Here is a 17,580-nt window from a genome sequence, read left to right as displayed (position 1 = left end):
CATTTAAATGCTAAGTCTCAACAGTGTGGTCACTTACCTAAGATAAGTGGCATCACATTCTGAAGCACCCTCTTATCCTTGAGTGCCTCCTGGGCTGTTTCTCTTAATGGGGATCATCACACTACAGAGTTGCATGAAGACCTCTACAGACAAGTACAGCAAACTCTCCAAATGAACCAGAAAGAGATTTAGAGAAATAGTCTCCTTCTATTCCATGGGGGCTCAGTACGAATCATTGATGCTTGTCTGTGCTCTTGTCAAGGGACTTGGAGATGCAGTTCTACCTGCAGCAAGTGAAACACAATCACAAGGGCAGTGCGGCAGACAGAATACAGATGTGCACTGAGGGTCCAAATTATTTAGCTACGAAACCATGGTGCCTTTGGAACAGTGTTGAAGAGGTATCTTGTGCTGTCTTGAGTGTGTTGTTAAAACTAATGAAATGATTCAAATGACTAAAAAATAGATAATTAATGGCCCAAATAGTTATTTTATCTGTCCCTAAAGAAACAATATGAGATCAACAATATTACAATGACTGGCTCTTATTTTTCAAAGTCTACTCAATTCCTTTCGAATGCTGCTCCACATGAACCGTCATTTGCATGTGTGGAGCGTTTCAAACTCCATCTCTGCATGTGAGTTTGGGTTGCTTAAATAATTACTTAATTTTTATTAGTAAAAGTATTAGCATATAACCTACATATAGCCTGTAAATATACTGTGTGTTTGTGTATGTGTGTGTGTGTTACGTTGAGGCAGGAGTGAAGCGGAAGCAGTGCAAGCATTAATTTAAAGGCACAATATGTAAGAATTTTGTAATAAAATATCCAAAAATCATTTGCACAGTGTGATATATTTCCTGCAGTTATGTACTTACAATATCCCAAAAGTTTTCAAAGATTTTTTTATCTCAGAGAAATTCCAATTTTAATTAAATGGCTTGTTCTTTCAAACGTAGACCATGGCAAGCAGACTTTGGAACAAATAAGGAGAACTAAAATGAGGATCAATATCAGCGTGATGTTTTTGAGATGCCGAGAGTTCCACGTCTGCGATTAATTTGGACTTGACAGAGCTTCACGAGTCTCGACTTAACAGTTTTATTAGATAGGTGAGCAAATGTACTTAAAACAAATCAATGTTATATAACATTAACTCAACATGATGAAATGTGGTCAGTATGTTATTATAATGTTGATCTAGCTTAGCTAGTTTCGTATAGCAAACAAACTAACTTGTTTAATGTGATAGTGTAACATTAGACTAAGTGAAGCAGCGCTGTGTTACCTAACAAGTTTAATTCATCTAATAAACTGACCTGTGCAAGTAATCCAGTACCAGTATTTTGCTAGAATTAAATGTCCTTATTCCTTTATATGCGCGGGATTCGCGTGTGATATCTGTTTTTTTTAGCAATCATGACCTGCTTCATACCACTGTAAAGATAAAAACATAAATGTTTGCACTCATCAATAAACATTATTAGATCCATCAGCTTGACAGCAAGTCCCATCATTCAGCTCATCACTGCATCATAAACCTACGCCATAGTTATTGTTGGAAACTGCGTGTTCATTTGGCAATAAAAAAACCCTACATATTGTCTGAGATTCCTGGGAAGACTAATAACCATGACAAGGAACACCTGTGGACACTGAGGAAACAATTTACAAAAGACAAGACACATGGCAGAATCACATGACAAACAGGGAACCACATGACAGACAAGAACAAGGAACAAGACACAAAACCCACACTCACCTAAAGGATTATTAGAAACACCATTCTAATACTGTGTTTGAACCACTTTCACCTTAATTCTACGTGGCATTGATTCAACAAGGTGCTGAAAGCATTCTTTAGAAATGTTGGCCCATATTAATAGGATAGCATCTTGCAGTTGATGGAGATTTGTGGGATGCACATCCGGGCACGAAGCTCCAGTTCCACCACACCCCAAATATGCTCTATTGGGTTGAGATTTGGTTACTGTGGGGGCCATTTTAGTAAAGTGAACTCATTGTCATGTTCAAGAAAACAATTTGAAATGATTCGAGCTTTGTGACATGGTGCATTATCCTGCTGGGAGTAGCCATCAGAGGATGATTATATGGTGGGCATAAAGGGATGGATATAGTCAGAAACAATGCTCAGGTAGACCGTGACATTTCAACTATGCCCAATTGGCACTAAGGGGCCTAAATTGTGCCAAGAAAACATCCCCCACACCATTACACCACTACACCACCACCAGCCTGCACAGTGGTAACAAGGCATGATTGATCCATGTTCTCATTCTGTTTACGCCAAAGTCTGACTCTACCATCTGGATGTCTCAATAGAAATCGAGACTCATCAGACCAGGCAACATTTTTTTTTCAGTCTTCAACTCTCCAATTTTGCTGTGCTCTTGCAAATTGTAGCCTCATTTTCCTATTTGTAGTGGAGATGAGTGGTACCCCGGTGGGGTCTTCTGCTGTTGTAGCCCATCCGCCTCAAGGTTGTGCGTGTTGTGGCTTCACAAATGCTTTGCTGCATACATTGGTTGTAACGAGTGGCTATTACAGTCAAAGTTGCTCTTCTATCAGCTTGAATCAGTCGGCCCATTCTCCTCTGACCTCTAGCATCAACAAGGCATTTCCGCCCACAGGACTGCTGCATACTGGATGTTTTTCTCTTTTCACACCATGCTTTGTAAACCCTAGAAACGGTTGTGGATGAAAATCCCAGTAACTGAGCAGATTGTGAAATACTCAGACCATCCCATCTGGCACAAACAACCATGCCACGCTTAAAATTGCTTAAATCACCTTTCTTTCCTATTCTTACATTCAGTTTAGAGTTCAGGAGATTGTGCTAATTTTAGACACATATTTGAAAACATCTGAAGCATATTTTAAAATAACATTATTTGCCTGTTCACTGACACAATTGACCAATCAGAAACAGGTATTCAAGAGGGCTGTATAATGATTTTTTTTTTTTATATGCAGTCGGCCATTGAAATTAGAGCTTGAAAAAATTTATTTGGTTTTGACCTCTATGAAGCAAACTTATCACTTTTCTCTTCCCTCCTCACTCTGTGCTAATAATAAACCTTCTATGTTAAATCCTATTAAATTCAAGAAAATAAATATATGAATAATTTCATATGTAAAATTCCCCCTCTGTTAAGCATTGCAATATGATTTCATAGGCAATGGCCTTGTCCAGTGGATGTGATCTCCTTATATTATGATAAATTAAAGCCCAGCTGCAGCCAGGAGATTTAATTAAGATTCAGCATTCACCTTCGCCAAAGGTAGCTTTGTTACTTAGTTCCAATTAAACTGGTTGGTTGGGGCAAGCCTTGCATTTCTGTTCATTCAGATATCCTTTGTTTGCACTCAGCGGACATACATACCAGAAACAAATCACAAGTTTCCATATTCAGGTCTTTTGGGAATAAAGGGCATTCTGGGAAAAGTAGAGACAGGGAGGATGGATTAAATGAAAAACAACAAATGATATTCAAATTTAAAGCTTGTACACTGTGTAGGAATTTCTCCCATCTAGTGGTGATATTGTATTTTGCTTTCAAGTGCTCTCGCTTTTTGAAATGCGTGTTGCAACTATTGGCTTTATGTACCAAGACAACATGTCTTGCAACAGTACTTCATCGAGTTTAACTATAAAAGTTCTACCTTTTATGCTGCAATAAATTACACAACCAGCCAATGAAAGCTTGTAATTTATATTTTACTTACCTGTCGAGAAGAAAGTGTCCTTTTCAATGTATTTCTCCTTCATTAGCTATCCCGATTTTTACCCTTGTTTTTTGAATTCATGTTTCCTTTTAAATAAGTGTATATGTATATATATATATATATATATATATATATATATATATATATATATATATATATATTTACTTATGAAGTGCAGCCTTTCGAATTTGTCGGGGCAGTGACAAGCGGCTCTCACTGATCTCCGTTTCAGCCACGTAACACTGGCTCTGAATGAAAACGCTAGTTTTTCAAGATGACGGAATGACATGGAAGCCTCCATGGACCTGACTCCCATGTAATTAAATATAAGAAATTCGCTTACTAGCCATACAAGGACAAGTCAGATAATTGGCAGAGGTAATTTTATACCAATGAGGAAATATTTATGAATATGATTTTAGCTAAATACTTAAAAATTACACAGTGCACATTTAAAAAGTCAAGTCTCCTTTATTTATTTATATAGTGGTTTATACAAAAAAGTTAAATGTTATTGGGCTCTATGCACGGGGGTATTTCCGGTGAAGGTGTAAGGTTGCTCGATAACTTCCGCCGATCGTAGAGTCCAATGCAATACCGAGAATTGATTTTGAATTTTATACTCAATGGTTAAGAAACGTTACTCACAAAAACAGATAAAACAGACACCCCTCGTTGTGTTAATGCTTCTTTTTAAAATTATATTAAATAAACATAACTATATATAAAATTACATCTAAATGCATGTACATTTCGTTTCAAAGACGGGAGGACAGTAAATTTTGAAGACTCTGCCATAATCCCCTTTTCCTTGGCTTTCCTCCGCTTTAATCTCCACAACCGGAAATGGACGAGGATCCTTGCGTCAAATGCGGAACTTAACCCATTCAGTTCTGTTGTAAAGATCATCAATTATTAAGTATATGGTACACATATGCATATACATGTGATTATGATTCAAAAGCTGTTCAAATGCTGGTTTAATGATGGTCTCAGTGCATGAAATATTTTAGTATGCATTTGATAAGGAAAACAGTGTATGGGAGTGATAGAAAAAAGTATACTGTTGAATTTCCCCAGCATTTTTAAGTTTATTAAGTTAGATGAGATGTAAATCGCATGTCACACAACACCTGACTGTTTGAAGTGATGTAATCTAATTTTAAAAAGTCAGCAAAAAAAAAAAAAAAATGCAGTGTGGTTTACCTTGCATTTTCAAGCCTGAAAAAATGTGTTCTGTCTGATCAGGTCCTAGAAGTAATAAGGGATTTGCCATATATATTTTTTTATTATACCCAATAATTCCAAGCGCTCTAAACTCACCACAGCAGTAAAGGTTCTCTAGAGTCAGATCCTTCTGTTCTTCGCCAACACACCCCACTCACTCTCAGCTAAGGGAAACACAAAGGCAGAAAGATGCAAATTCTTCTTTCCTAAATTAGACATTAGCAGGGGGAAATTATGAGAGCCTGTTTTCCTGTTTTTCTTGCTGAAATCTGTTGGATCTTGACCAGACCACGGAAACATGTCAGTCCGATAACATCAGAACTGCAGCACAATGAGAAACGATGCCCTCAGACACCTAATTAAAAGTGCGGAGGCACTGCAAACACCTGGCAGGTAACCACATAACATCAGAAAGCGAAATTAAACCATCTTAACAAAGTTCCTCTGCCAATTAAAAAACAAAACATAAAAAACAAGAATGATTATCTGACAATTAAACATTTTAATGAATACAAAAACTATAACATTAAATCACAATTAATTGCATGTACAGTATTTACAGCTAAGAATATCCCCAGATTCAAATACATAATTTGGATAGACTGCATGGTAGATTTTAAGAAAAATCACAATAAATTAATTAAAATATTAAATGCAGACACACTAAAAACATTTACTAATCATACATAATTACTAAAAATATATTACTTTGGGGTGAGGAAAATATTTTTTTGCGGTGGGCAAATTCCTTTTTTTCTTTTAACTCCGGCAGAAACTGTATTGTTTGGAAGCAATTGGGATTAAAACCAAAGACTGAGTGGTGAATTCAGTGATGCACAGGGCTTTCATTTCCACACTGTTCTACACACCCCATGCGGCAAGAACATCAAAGCATAACACAGACCGCAGTAGTGCTGGCTCCTCTGTAAAGACATCCAATAAGGATGCTTCATTGGCAAGACTTTAAAGTTCTCTGAAACGTAATCTCAGAGATGTCTGAGATTGAATCTGAATAAAGTTCTTGCGCTTGAAATTCAAATTGATTTGCCAGCACACTCGTGCATTGTTTGTCAAGTTCTTAAGAAAGAGGGAATTATAAAGTACATTCAGGTTAGGACTGGGATGGCTTCTGACAACAGTGCTATATATAAACTGTCATGAAGTCAGGTAGCACCTTTATTTTGTGATTGCCTTCATTGCAGAACCCACCCTGAAAAGGGCAAAAGTGCAGAAGTGCACGAGACCTCCTGTGGAGTTTGTGTCTGTTTGAGTGAGTGTGCAGAGAGCCTGGCCTCTGATGGCCGTGACCTTCCATGACCAACAGGTGTTTCTTTCAGTTCTTCAGCCAATTAGTGCTCATGGGTATGCAAGGCAGGCTCTGCTCATTAGAGTTTCCATGAGAGAAAAATGCAGAGATACGCTGAAGGTTTTTCTTTCGTAAAAACAATTTCTCTTTAGTGCCCATGCAAAGTTTTAATCAAAGGCTTAATTGGGTTGTTTTGACCACCAGAGCTGATGTACTCCCAACATGAAAGGACATCTTGTCTCATTTAGACAGAATCAAAGTGGTAAGGGCTCTTGGTATTGCTGTGAAGACACTGCTGTTACTTTATTCATGTTGGGTTTTTGTTGAAACTTTAGAAAGAATATTCTGGGTTCAGTTCCATATAAAATCAAACAGAAATTGTTGAACATTTTTTTTATTGTTTTTAGTTGTTGTGGACTTGCTAAGGGGACTTGAGACAAGTGTAACGGCTGATCTAGGATCAGTGTTATCTGTAATAACAGCATATTGGCTACAGATTCAACCGATTTGGCAAACGATCCAATGCATATCTGTGTTTGCGCTCTAAAGAGCATCAAATGTTTCACAGCGTTGATCAGTATAGCCAATCACAAACATATCTGTTGATTTCTTGTAAGTCAAATTACTTTCTAGTTATCAATACTATGCCGCAAATTATTTTGCTTCAGTTCTGGTATATTTCTTTGAATTCTACACTTAAACAAAGCATTGCTATATCATCTGTGCCTTGCAATCTATGTATCTGTATGCGCTTCTGCTGTGCTTTTGTTATAAACGCAGCTTATGTGGGAATTTCTAAATACACACTGGATACGGTGAAACTAACAACTCATTGACTGAATAAAGGCACAATGAAGGATTTCAATGTTCAGTTTGAGCCACACAAATCATTGTAATCAATGAAACAGGATGTGTGTGAAACAAGGCCAATCCCTGATCAACAGAGCACTCAATCTCTCCCTTCACGTCTGTGCACAGCCAGTCTGTGAAATTTTCTGATGAGCCAATGCTGTTGGGAAGATTTGTTAATCAATTGACGGCACACGGCGTCCTACATAAATCAATTCCGGCCTGGAGCTTAAAGAAGCATTAATGCAGCCGTAATCTTCTGTGTTTGAGGCTGAGGCTCTTAAACAAGACCTTGTAAGGTTTTTGGAAGATGACTCGTGGTGGCACGACAAAAACTTTACTGATGAGTGTCTTTATCAGCTCTGTGCTTTTATCTTGGGAAATTGCTACATCACATCAGACCTTTTTGTATAAGAGCAAGAAATCTACAAAAAGGAATTCTTAAAGCAAGGCTTTTTCTTAAAAATAAGGCTGTTTTCTAACTGGATGGATGGATAGATAGATACTGCTGTTTTATACAGGTATGTGTGAAGCAGACTTCAGGTCCTATTTCATTTTTAATCACCATTCACATCAAAGTGTTTGTGACCTTTTTCACAAAAGCAAGGAAGCATCTGCTCCCCCGTCCAAAAGGTCAGCAGCACTGTTATCACAAGCATCATGGAGTGCCACTAGCCTCTGCTCATTGGAAATAGAGGAATAGAGATGAATACCATTAATATTCACAAATGCAAAAACTTGTGAAACTAGATGTATGAAATAATATGCAAAAAGAAATAAACAAACCAGGACTTACTGTCACACGCATGACCCTTAAGAAATCATTCTAATATAGGGATCTGGTGCTCAAGAAACACTTATTGGTTTCAATGTTTTCAGTATTTTTTGATGAATAGAAGAGCAACATATACTCTAAATGTCTTTGATCAATTGAATCAATCCTTGAGAATAAAAGTTGCTAAAAGCATGTCAAAAAACAAAATCCTCCTGACCTCAAACTTTTATATAGACAACAGAATTTCCTTTAAAAAAAAAAAATATATATGTATATATATATATATATATATATATATATATAATAAAAAAAAAAATGTCCTTTGACTTTAACTTCACACTCATTTAACAAATGATATCATTAGAAAAAAAAAAGAAAAGAAAAAACTCTGGCTTCTTCTGTACTGAATAGCTTCTCAACTGCTACTCTAATGACAAAAAAAAAGAGAGTAACAAAGCCACCATGCAATGCCCAAATAGCAAAACAAAGCATTGTGGGATGTATTGCTTTCAACGCTTTAAAAGATAATTATCATTCATTTGTCTCCCATTTTGTGGCTCAGTGGACCCATATATTAGCAACTGAGCTCACCAGCATTTCAAAAAAGTCTGGCTCGTCAATGTCAAAATAATTAATCAACTTTCCCCAATTATCCCAAATGCACGCAGATTTATACATTTATATTATGATTCAAAGTAGCACTCAACCGTTCATTCAGGGGAATGAAAATCAAGCCAATGCCCAAGCCACACAGATCAGAGATAAGAATGCAATTTATAGCATCACTGATCTGGATGCAGTCAAAGCATCCTAGGTCCTCAAACACAGGGTGATAAGCACTTCCCACTTTGTTGTGATGGAGCGATATCAATACATCAGAAGCCCCTTGTTCTCTTCAGAACGCCCTAAAACAACGATTATCCCCGTGATCTCCGCCCCACACGCTAAGAGAGCAGCGGCGATAGACTCCCACTTAGAGTGAGAATGATCTCATTTTCAGATCTGCCAGAAGATGGATGAGGAGTCATTATTACACAACGACTATCTCCATCCCCTTCCTAGAGTAAATTAAGGTAACCCACACTGTACTGTCGGAGCCTGCTTGCCATACATTTCACAAAGGCCTCATCATTACTACACTATGACCAGCTCCCACACTAATGCCCCCTGACATTTGCCGTGAGGGTGTTTAATGACGAGTAGATGTGATGCCTTAAATCACCGTCCATCTTTAGCCCCCACCAGATGGCTCTCTTTTATATGTGTCCTTTCTGACACGCTGAAAAAATGCTGATTAATGTAATGGGACTCTGTACCTCTCGCAGCAGCTTGGCCATTACTAATCACCTCCATCTTCAGCTTAAAAAAAGAAAAAAAAAAGAAAAATAATCCTTTGTGCTTTTGTAAGTTTTCAGCACGGTTCACATTAGTTCACATTGAAATTAATTTTTGGTATGTTTTAGCTTACCTCAATGGCATCCAAGATGTTAGGTGTCTTTGTTTCTGCAGTATTTTCAATTTTGATATTTTTAGGTCAAACCGTTCTTGTCTGCCAGTCATATAATGGAGGTATATGGGGTCCTCCTCAAAGAGCATGCACAGAGAAGTCCAAATTAAACATCATTTAATGACTCGTAAATGTAAGGACACATTGATGGCCTAAGGCAACGAAACGAGCTGTTTGTGTGAGAAAACGAACAGTATTTATATCGTTTTTACCTCTTGTAACCACAGCCACGTCCAAGTGCTCTGAAGGCACGGGCGCTTCGGTCTGCGCAAGCTACGGAAAGCGCCGGAAGTGATCTCTTGCACGGTTGTGAAAAAAAAAATCAATGTTGTCTGTTAATATATCGGAATCTCCTTCCATTGCAATTTCCTGTATATCTAAATATGTTTAGATCTTCACAGTGAAGGGCAACACTTCTGAAATCTCTGTGTAAACAATGAGTGACGTACACACGCGAGAGATCACTTCTGGGGCTTCCCGGCGCTTGCCAGCGCTTGCGCTGACAGAAGCGCCCTCGCTGTTGCCCTCAGAGTACTTGGACGTGACTGTGATTACAAGAGGTAAAAACGATATAAATACTGTTCGTTTTCTCACACAAACCGCTCGTTTCGTGTCTTAGGCCATCAATGTGTACTTACATTTACGAGTCATTAAATAATATAATATACTAATTATAATATACATTTCAACCATTATTAAAGTAAACAGAAATAGGCCAACTATGCCAACTATGGTCGCAAGTTCTGTCGTTATCTACATAGTTTAATGAGTCAGTCTTTCCCGAAACCATCGTTCCAACGGACATTCGCAAACAGCATCGCAAAGTTGGGTGATTTGAACGACAGCTCTCGACCTGTGGTTAGAGGCATCGTTTCTATATTGCATGACATTTGGATGTAATAAATCCTTATTTTGAGCAAAATAAGCAAGCTGACATTCAGTACAACCGGTGTCTTTTATTTAGAATAGATGCAAATGGAATTTACGTCTTTTAGTTTTTCAAAAGATTTAAAGTGCGCATGTGCGAACGTGCTCTACTATGTAAGAATGAGCCAAATATTGAGTCTGGTAATAAATCAGAACAACTGAGAACAATTAGAAATAGTCCTCAGATGACATGTCTTTAATTTATATAAAACAAATCTAGCCTTAATTGGATCTCAAACCAGTTATTACTCCACCACGTGCAAAACCAACGTGGTTGTACGATACTTTGCGACTGTGGGTTTCGAGAAACAGTCGTGACTAGCTAGTTGATTTTTTCCAACAATGCATCGTACTATGGTAGTGAAGCAGTGAACTATGTCGTTGTACGGGAAACGCACCCCAGATTTGAGAGACAGGTTTACAGTTTCTGTCAAGTTTGGGCTTAAATCAGGTTTAGGTGCTTCTAAATCAGTTTTATTCACCTTTCGTTTCCCTCTGATTTTAAAGATAACTTGTAGGATTAGGTTTAGGGGTAGGATATGGTTAGGACAACATCTTCAGACAGGAATGCTCTTCCGGGATCAAAAAAATATGTTGGAACGCATACTATACATATGTACGCATACATACTCGGCAAAATCAGTCCTTATTGTTGAGTTCTGATATATTGCTTTCATTTTTTTTCAAGCTGATAAAAGACATAACACCAGCAAAAAAGTGTGTAATTTGGGAATGTGATCGACAGAAAGCTGCTTATTGCACCTTCTACTGATTAGACGATGGCATTTTCCTGGACTCTCATCACACCACCTTCATGAGAAGCTAATTGTGCCCTTTTGAGCTCTGAATGGAGAAAAGCTTTCACACATATGAGCTGGATGAAGGGAGGGGGACCTTGTGACTTGCAAAGAAAATAACATGAGCATTCTTTAAGTAGGGAGAAAGAAAAAGAGCTGTGATACAAGGAAATATAAAGGGCTCATGTTCCTCTCTCGCTCTTACCCGAGGAAACAAATGTGGATCTTTAACGTCAGAATGAGCCTTAACCAATGTCTGTCTCCAACCTGATCAACCCTGTCTCTGTCCTCACCTCTGAATGTCTATTCACACTTCTATAGACCGCAGATGGAGTGACAGGTTGCAGTAAACAGCACATCTTTGAAGGCTGCCAAACAAAAGTGAACATGATTTAGTTATAGCATAATGTACACTAGTAGCTAGAATGTTAACACAAAAAGCACAAACAATACATAAGGACGAACTGAAAGACTCAATATTTACATACACGTGGAAGCTACATGAGAATTAAAACGGTATGAAAACTGGCAATACCGTTTTTATTAAAAAAAATAAATAAAATAAAAAACAAAATATGATTAAAAACAAATATGAATCTGTCTGGATTCAGTATGCAATCAATAAAAATCATGACATATACGTAGGTATTGATATGGTAAATATGAGAAGTTGATATGAAATGAAGTTGCTATGTGATGTGTTATACTCTAAAGATATTTTAAACAGAGTTTTGCTGATTCTTTTACAATTTTTATGCATGCATCTTTTATGATTTTTTTTTTAATTTTATCTTAAATTAATTAGAGAGACACCATGGAATATTTTTACTTTATAAATACATAAATAAATTAAAACCACAAACAACTATTTAAAATGAACTAATCGTATTCTAAAATTTAGAAAAATAAAAAGAGATGACCAGTTACAGAACAGAAAAAATAAACATTTTTAAAAGATTAAAATTTGATTTTAATCTAAATATTTTGAAAAGAAAAGTAAATGAACATGTTGTGCACCATCAACTCACAGTGTACTGTATATATTTTATACAAAACACAAATTATTATAGCATCATATTACAAGAAAGCTATAAAAAAAACACATTTAATAGGATGAGAAAACAATCAGGTGGAAACTTTTATTTTAAAAAATATATGTATTTAGTAGGCTATTAATGTATTTAGAAAACTTTGTAAAGTCCATTCACCCTCTCAAAAAGAGGTATTATGATGCTTTATGTACAAACGAGTTAAGCAGAGATGGGTAAAATCTTTATGTGTTTATATCAATGTGTTTACGAATTTACATTATAACAGCAATTCTTTTAGACTCCATTGTAAAACGGGTTTCATCTGTGGTAGTATTAAGTGTTGCAATGAAAGGAAATCTTGGTGTCAGACATATGAGTCACATCTCTAAAAGATCAAATAAATGCAAAAGAGAGACTATTAACCAGACTTAATGATTGCAGAAGAATGTCACATCAGTAACAGATCACATAAAGCAAGAACTGGTAAATTAAGTCAGACTTGGTACATTTTAGGTGTCTCTAAATCAAAAGTTTATTTGTTTTTATGCTTTATGCAATGCAGGTGTAAGAGAAACTCTCATGCAGCTTATTGCACAAAGGCTTTATATCCAAGGGATAGATTCCCCAAGTTCCAAACCTGTATACATTTTTCTGGTAAAATACAATGAGATTCAGTCATACAGGTTTAAAATTACATGAAGGTGAGAAGATAATGATGTAATATTGAAATTTTTGGAATGATCCCTTTAAAGCCCGGAACACACCGAGCCGACGGTCGGCCGTCTGGCAGATTTTGTGCGTCGGCCAACAAAGTTTCCTCGGTGTGATACGCACGGTTCCGTGCCGTTGGCTGAAAATAGTCCTCGTCGGCTTTGTTTCGCCCTATTCGACATGTTGAATCGGCGTCGGGCCGTTGGGGAGAGAGAGAACTCTGATTGGCTGTTCAGCTTAGTGAAAGAGTCAGTGCACAAGAATAAAAGCTAAACAGCAAGCAAATAAGTCAAAACGGTAAAGATAGAAGGCTGTTCTTATGTTACGTCTTCTTACCTGAGTGTTCCTTGGCAAATGAAATAAAGAAAGTGTTCAGCAGGATCGTTATTCAAAATGGTAAGCACGCGCTGCTTTGTTTACGTTATGTTTATCTGCAGCCGCCAGCATCGGTTTTCCTTTTTGAATGACGAATATAGACGAATAAGAAATAGACAGTTGGCTCATTAAACGCAGGCGCAGAACGCACATTCTAGCTGACAAGTCGGCTGCAGTTCTCTCGGTGTGTTCAAGTGCAGATTTGTATCTCGACGAAAGGCGACAACACAGTCGGCTTTCATCAGCGCTAGTTCGTTGGTGTCGGCTTGGTGTGTTCCGGGCTTAATGGCACGGTTGTTGTGTCGTTCTTTAGTGTTTTGTTTCTTTCAGCATAAGCAATAAAGTTGCAATAACGTTTAATGCTAATTTTACAGCAATTCCTCCATTACACAAATGTTACTTAAATTCAATTCTTAATGTATTCAGTAGGGGTGCACGATTCAGAAAATGTCACGATTCGATTCGATACCGATTTTTTGTCTCGAGATTCGATTCAAAATCGATTTTCGATTCAAAAACGATTCGCAGGTCTACATAAATGTAGTTTACTTTTTCCTATGTGATTGATTGCAGTAGACATAATTTAAAAGAAAAGTTTGATATTACTTTATATGTCTTCATACAAAAATAAAAACTTTTGCAACTAAAAAGTGACAAGCTTTGGCCAGCTTTTAAATACATTTAATTCAAGTTTAAAATAAAACTTAAATAAAAAGCTTTTACATTTAGCTTTAAAGTGCTATAGTCAGATCAAACAAACAATTATGCTAAATGTGGTTTAAGGAGTAGGCCTACTTCAGCTACCAGGTTGACTGTTGAAATGTGAACTCGACTGGGCACATTGAACTTCCTAAAAATATATACTAATTTCATAGAACCCTTGCGAAAATATTTTAAATAGATTTAAAAAAGCCACCGCTACTGGTAACATCTATGGTTAGATTGATTTGTTTAGATCCAGTGAAGTCGTTCATAGGCGCGTAATTTGCGGGTATCTCCAGTTAACTAGCAGAGCATTCATTTAGGTCGCTATTAAATAAGAGATAAACCTCTGACACGCTTGGCAAAAGATCTACAGAACTCAAACATAAGATCTGCGGATCGATGCATTTATTTACGGGTTAAGCAGAATGGCTGCACAGTTTGACCAGCGGGCGGCAAGAACTTGCAATAATTATTTATCAGACCGGCCCTCGCAGCCTCGAAACCAACACTACTGGACCACCGGTAAAAGTCCCGACTTACCCGATTGCCACTCCGCCCCTGCACGCCATTAAAAATACAGCCTATGAATCGATTTTTGAAATTCTATGAATCGATTCTGAATCGGTAAAGATTGAATCGCGATTCAAATGTGAATCGATTTTTTTGCACACCCCTAGTATTCAGCCTGCATATTGATTAATTGTTTCCCTGTAATGAGCAGAATCCATCTGATATCAGTTTTTCTTCTCATCTAGTAAAATTGACCACAGCACTGATCTGGAAACCTTGTAATGAAATCTTCCTCATAACAGGCAGAAAGAGGGTTTTTCTTATTTGTACTGAGACAATCTGTGGGTTTAAGCACCGGCTGCAGATGTTTGAGTAGACTTGTTTTCCACCCTATCAGCGGATCTTTATTTGAGTAATCATGTTTTCCCTCCCGTCGACTTGCACTCAGGCCTGCAACAGCCGGAAAAGGCAGCCGAGCACCTGCTCTGGTCTTCACTCCTACACGCTGGGGAAGACAAATGGTCATGGCTTTTTGCTGCTGGTTGCATGATCAACCACTGGAACTGCAATGAGTTGCTCTCAGTGTAGTCTGCTCAGATAAATTAAAGTCCAAACTACTGCGCTCAGGGCTGAGCAAAATTACTCCACGACATTGGGTCATTTACCAAAAACAGGCCAGTGTCCATAAATTCACTGGGTGGTGAATGGGAGAACTTGCCAGTTTGTGTGGATAGTTCTATAAAATGGGTCATTAACAAACCAGTTTCCCCCTTCAGCAAGCAGGACTTTTGTGTGTTTACATTACAATGTACATAACATAGTATCTATCTGTATGGTTAGAGAGTCTGGTAACCCAAAGATTGCGGGTTCAATTCTGAATACCTAACACAGTCTCATCCCAAAAAGTCATATAACTGACGTTTTGGGACGTATTTTGACCATACGTCAATATCCGCCTTTTTAGGGCCCCCTTAAACGTCGGTAGGTGGCGATCCCGGGCCGCTTTACCTTTAACGTCAGTTGGGTGACGGGTTAGGTTTAGGGTTAGGTTTAGGTATGGGGTAGAGTTAGGATCCCATAACCTCATCTACCGACGTTTAAGGGGGCCCTAAAAAGGCGAATATTGACGTATGGTCAAAAAGACGTCCCAAAACGTCAGTTATATGACGTCTTGGGATGAGACCGGGTTGGAATACCAGCAGGAAATGACTGAGGTGCCCTTAAGCAAGGCACCTAACCCCCAATCGCTTTCCGGGCGCTGCACAAAATGACTGCCCACTGCTCCTGGAGTGTGTGTCCACTACTCACTGCTCCTAATGTGTGTGCACTAATTAGGATGGGTTAAATGCAGAGGACGAATTCCTCATATGGGTTACAATATTTGGCCTTCACATCATGTCATAATTCAGTCAAAAGACTGATATTCAATTAAATAAAAAAGTAAAATCGATTTTTTGAAAAAAAGTTCCTCAAGCCTTCTGATAAAACTAGAATCTATAATTAGCGGTGACTTCTACCCTAGAGCTGTTTTTTTTTTTCCACAAAAAAAAAAAAAAAAAAAAACTCCAATAATTGACAGACTGGAAGTCACTGATTTCCTTTCATATTCATGGGAAATATTCAGATCCAAATTGAACTTTGGATACGCTGAAAAACCTCTTTGGCTTGGCCGTATGTGATCATCCGACTTGATGTCACAGTCAAGCAAGGTTTGCCCTCATCCGACCATCATACTCACCAGAGTCCTGATGACGGACTACATTACCCATCATCCTCCCTGGCACTTAACCATGCACACCTGGAACTCATCTAGCCCTCATCACTAGAACTATATTGGGTGCACACTCAGTCATTGACTGGCCTCGTCTGATGCTACAGACCCTGTGTTATGGTATGGCCCTTAATCCATTTTAGCTCATTCAAGACAGACAAAAGACAAAGACTGTGCATATCAAAAACCACAGATGTATAGTGAGAAAAAAAGGCACCTCAGATGATATAAAAAAATAGGCAAAAATAACAGAAGCTACACAGGGCAACAAAAAGAAAACAGAATCCTACACCTAGTTAATCAGAAGATGTTACTTAACTCACAAAACTATATTGGGTGCACACACTCCCTCAGTCATTGTCTGGCCTAGTCTGATGCTACAGACCCTTTGTTATGGTATGGCCCTTAATCCATTTTAGCTCGTTCAAGACAGACAAAAGACAAAGACTGTACATATCAAAAACCACAGATGTATAGCGAGAAAAAAAGGCACCTCAGATGATATAAAAAAACAGGCAAGAATAAGAAAAGAAAACAGAATCCTACACCAAGTTAATCAGAAGATGTCACTTAACTCACGAAATATAGAAAAGCATGTGAATCTTCCGGGCAACTGCTTCCCTCGCTAAACTAAATAATAAAAGGTGAACTAAGAAAAATACGGACGGACTAAAGCCCAACGACTCTTGAACAACCTCCCTTACTGCAAACATGACCATAGGCACTCCTTAGCCCCAATCTTTTTGAAACTGAAGACAAGACGCACGCAGCATCGATTTCAAAGTCTAGTGGAACCTTTCGAGTGCTTCCCTGGCTTTCTGGATGGTAACAGCTTGACGTGCAGTGTCGAACATGCAACAGAGCCTGTTTAAACACACGTGACATACAATTTATACCTTGATTTGATTGAATAGTACACGGAAGGCCAAACAGTGAAAAATTTGACAAGCGATTTTACAATCACTGGTGCAGTAATTTTACGCAGAGGAATTACCTCTGGAAAACACTTTGACATGAACATTATAGTAAGCAAGTATTGGTTTCCCGACATTGTACGAGGCAAGGGACCAACAAAATCAAACAACACACGCTTAAATTGTTCACCAATAGCCGGAATGAATGTAACAGAGCAGGAGAATTATTCTGGTTCGGTTTTCCCGTCATTTGGCACACATGACAGCTTCGGCAATAACTCACTACATCGGTTTTCAAGCCAGGCCAAAAAAATGTCGGAGTATGCAATCATGTGTTTTATTCACTCTTAAATGACCGGCAAATGGGCTATTGTGCGCGAGACACAAAATATCAGAGCGATAGCTACAAAGAGGGAACTATTATCT

This window comes from Pimephales promelas, chromosome 15 (assembly GCF_988280905.1).
Source record: "Pimephales promelas chromosome 15, fPimPro1.hap1.1, whole genome shotgun sequence".
Classification (NCBI taxonomy): domain Eukaryota; kingdom Metazoa; phylum Chordata; class Actinopteri; order Cypriniformes; family Leuciscidae; genus Pimephales; species Pimephales promelas.
The sequence above is the reverse complement of the archived record's forward strand: the minus strand, read 5'-3'. Positions refer to the sequence as shown.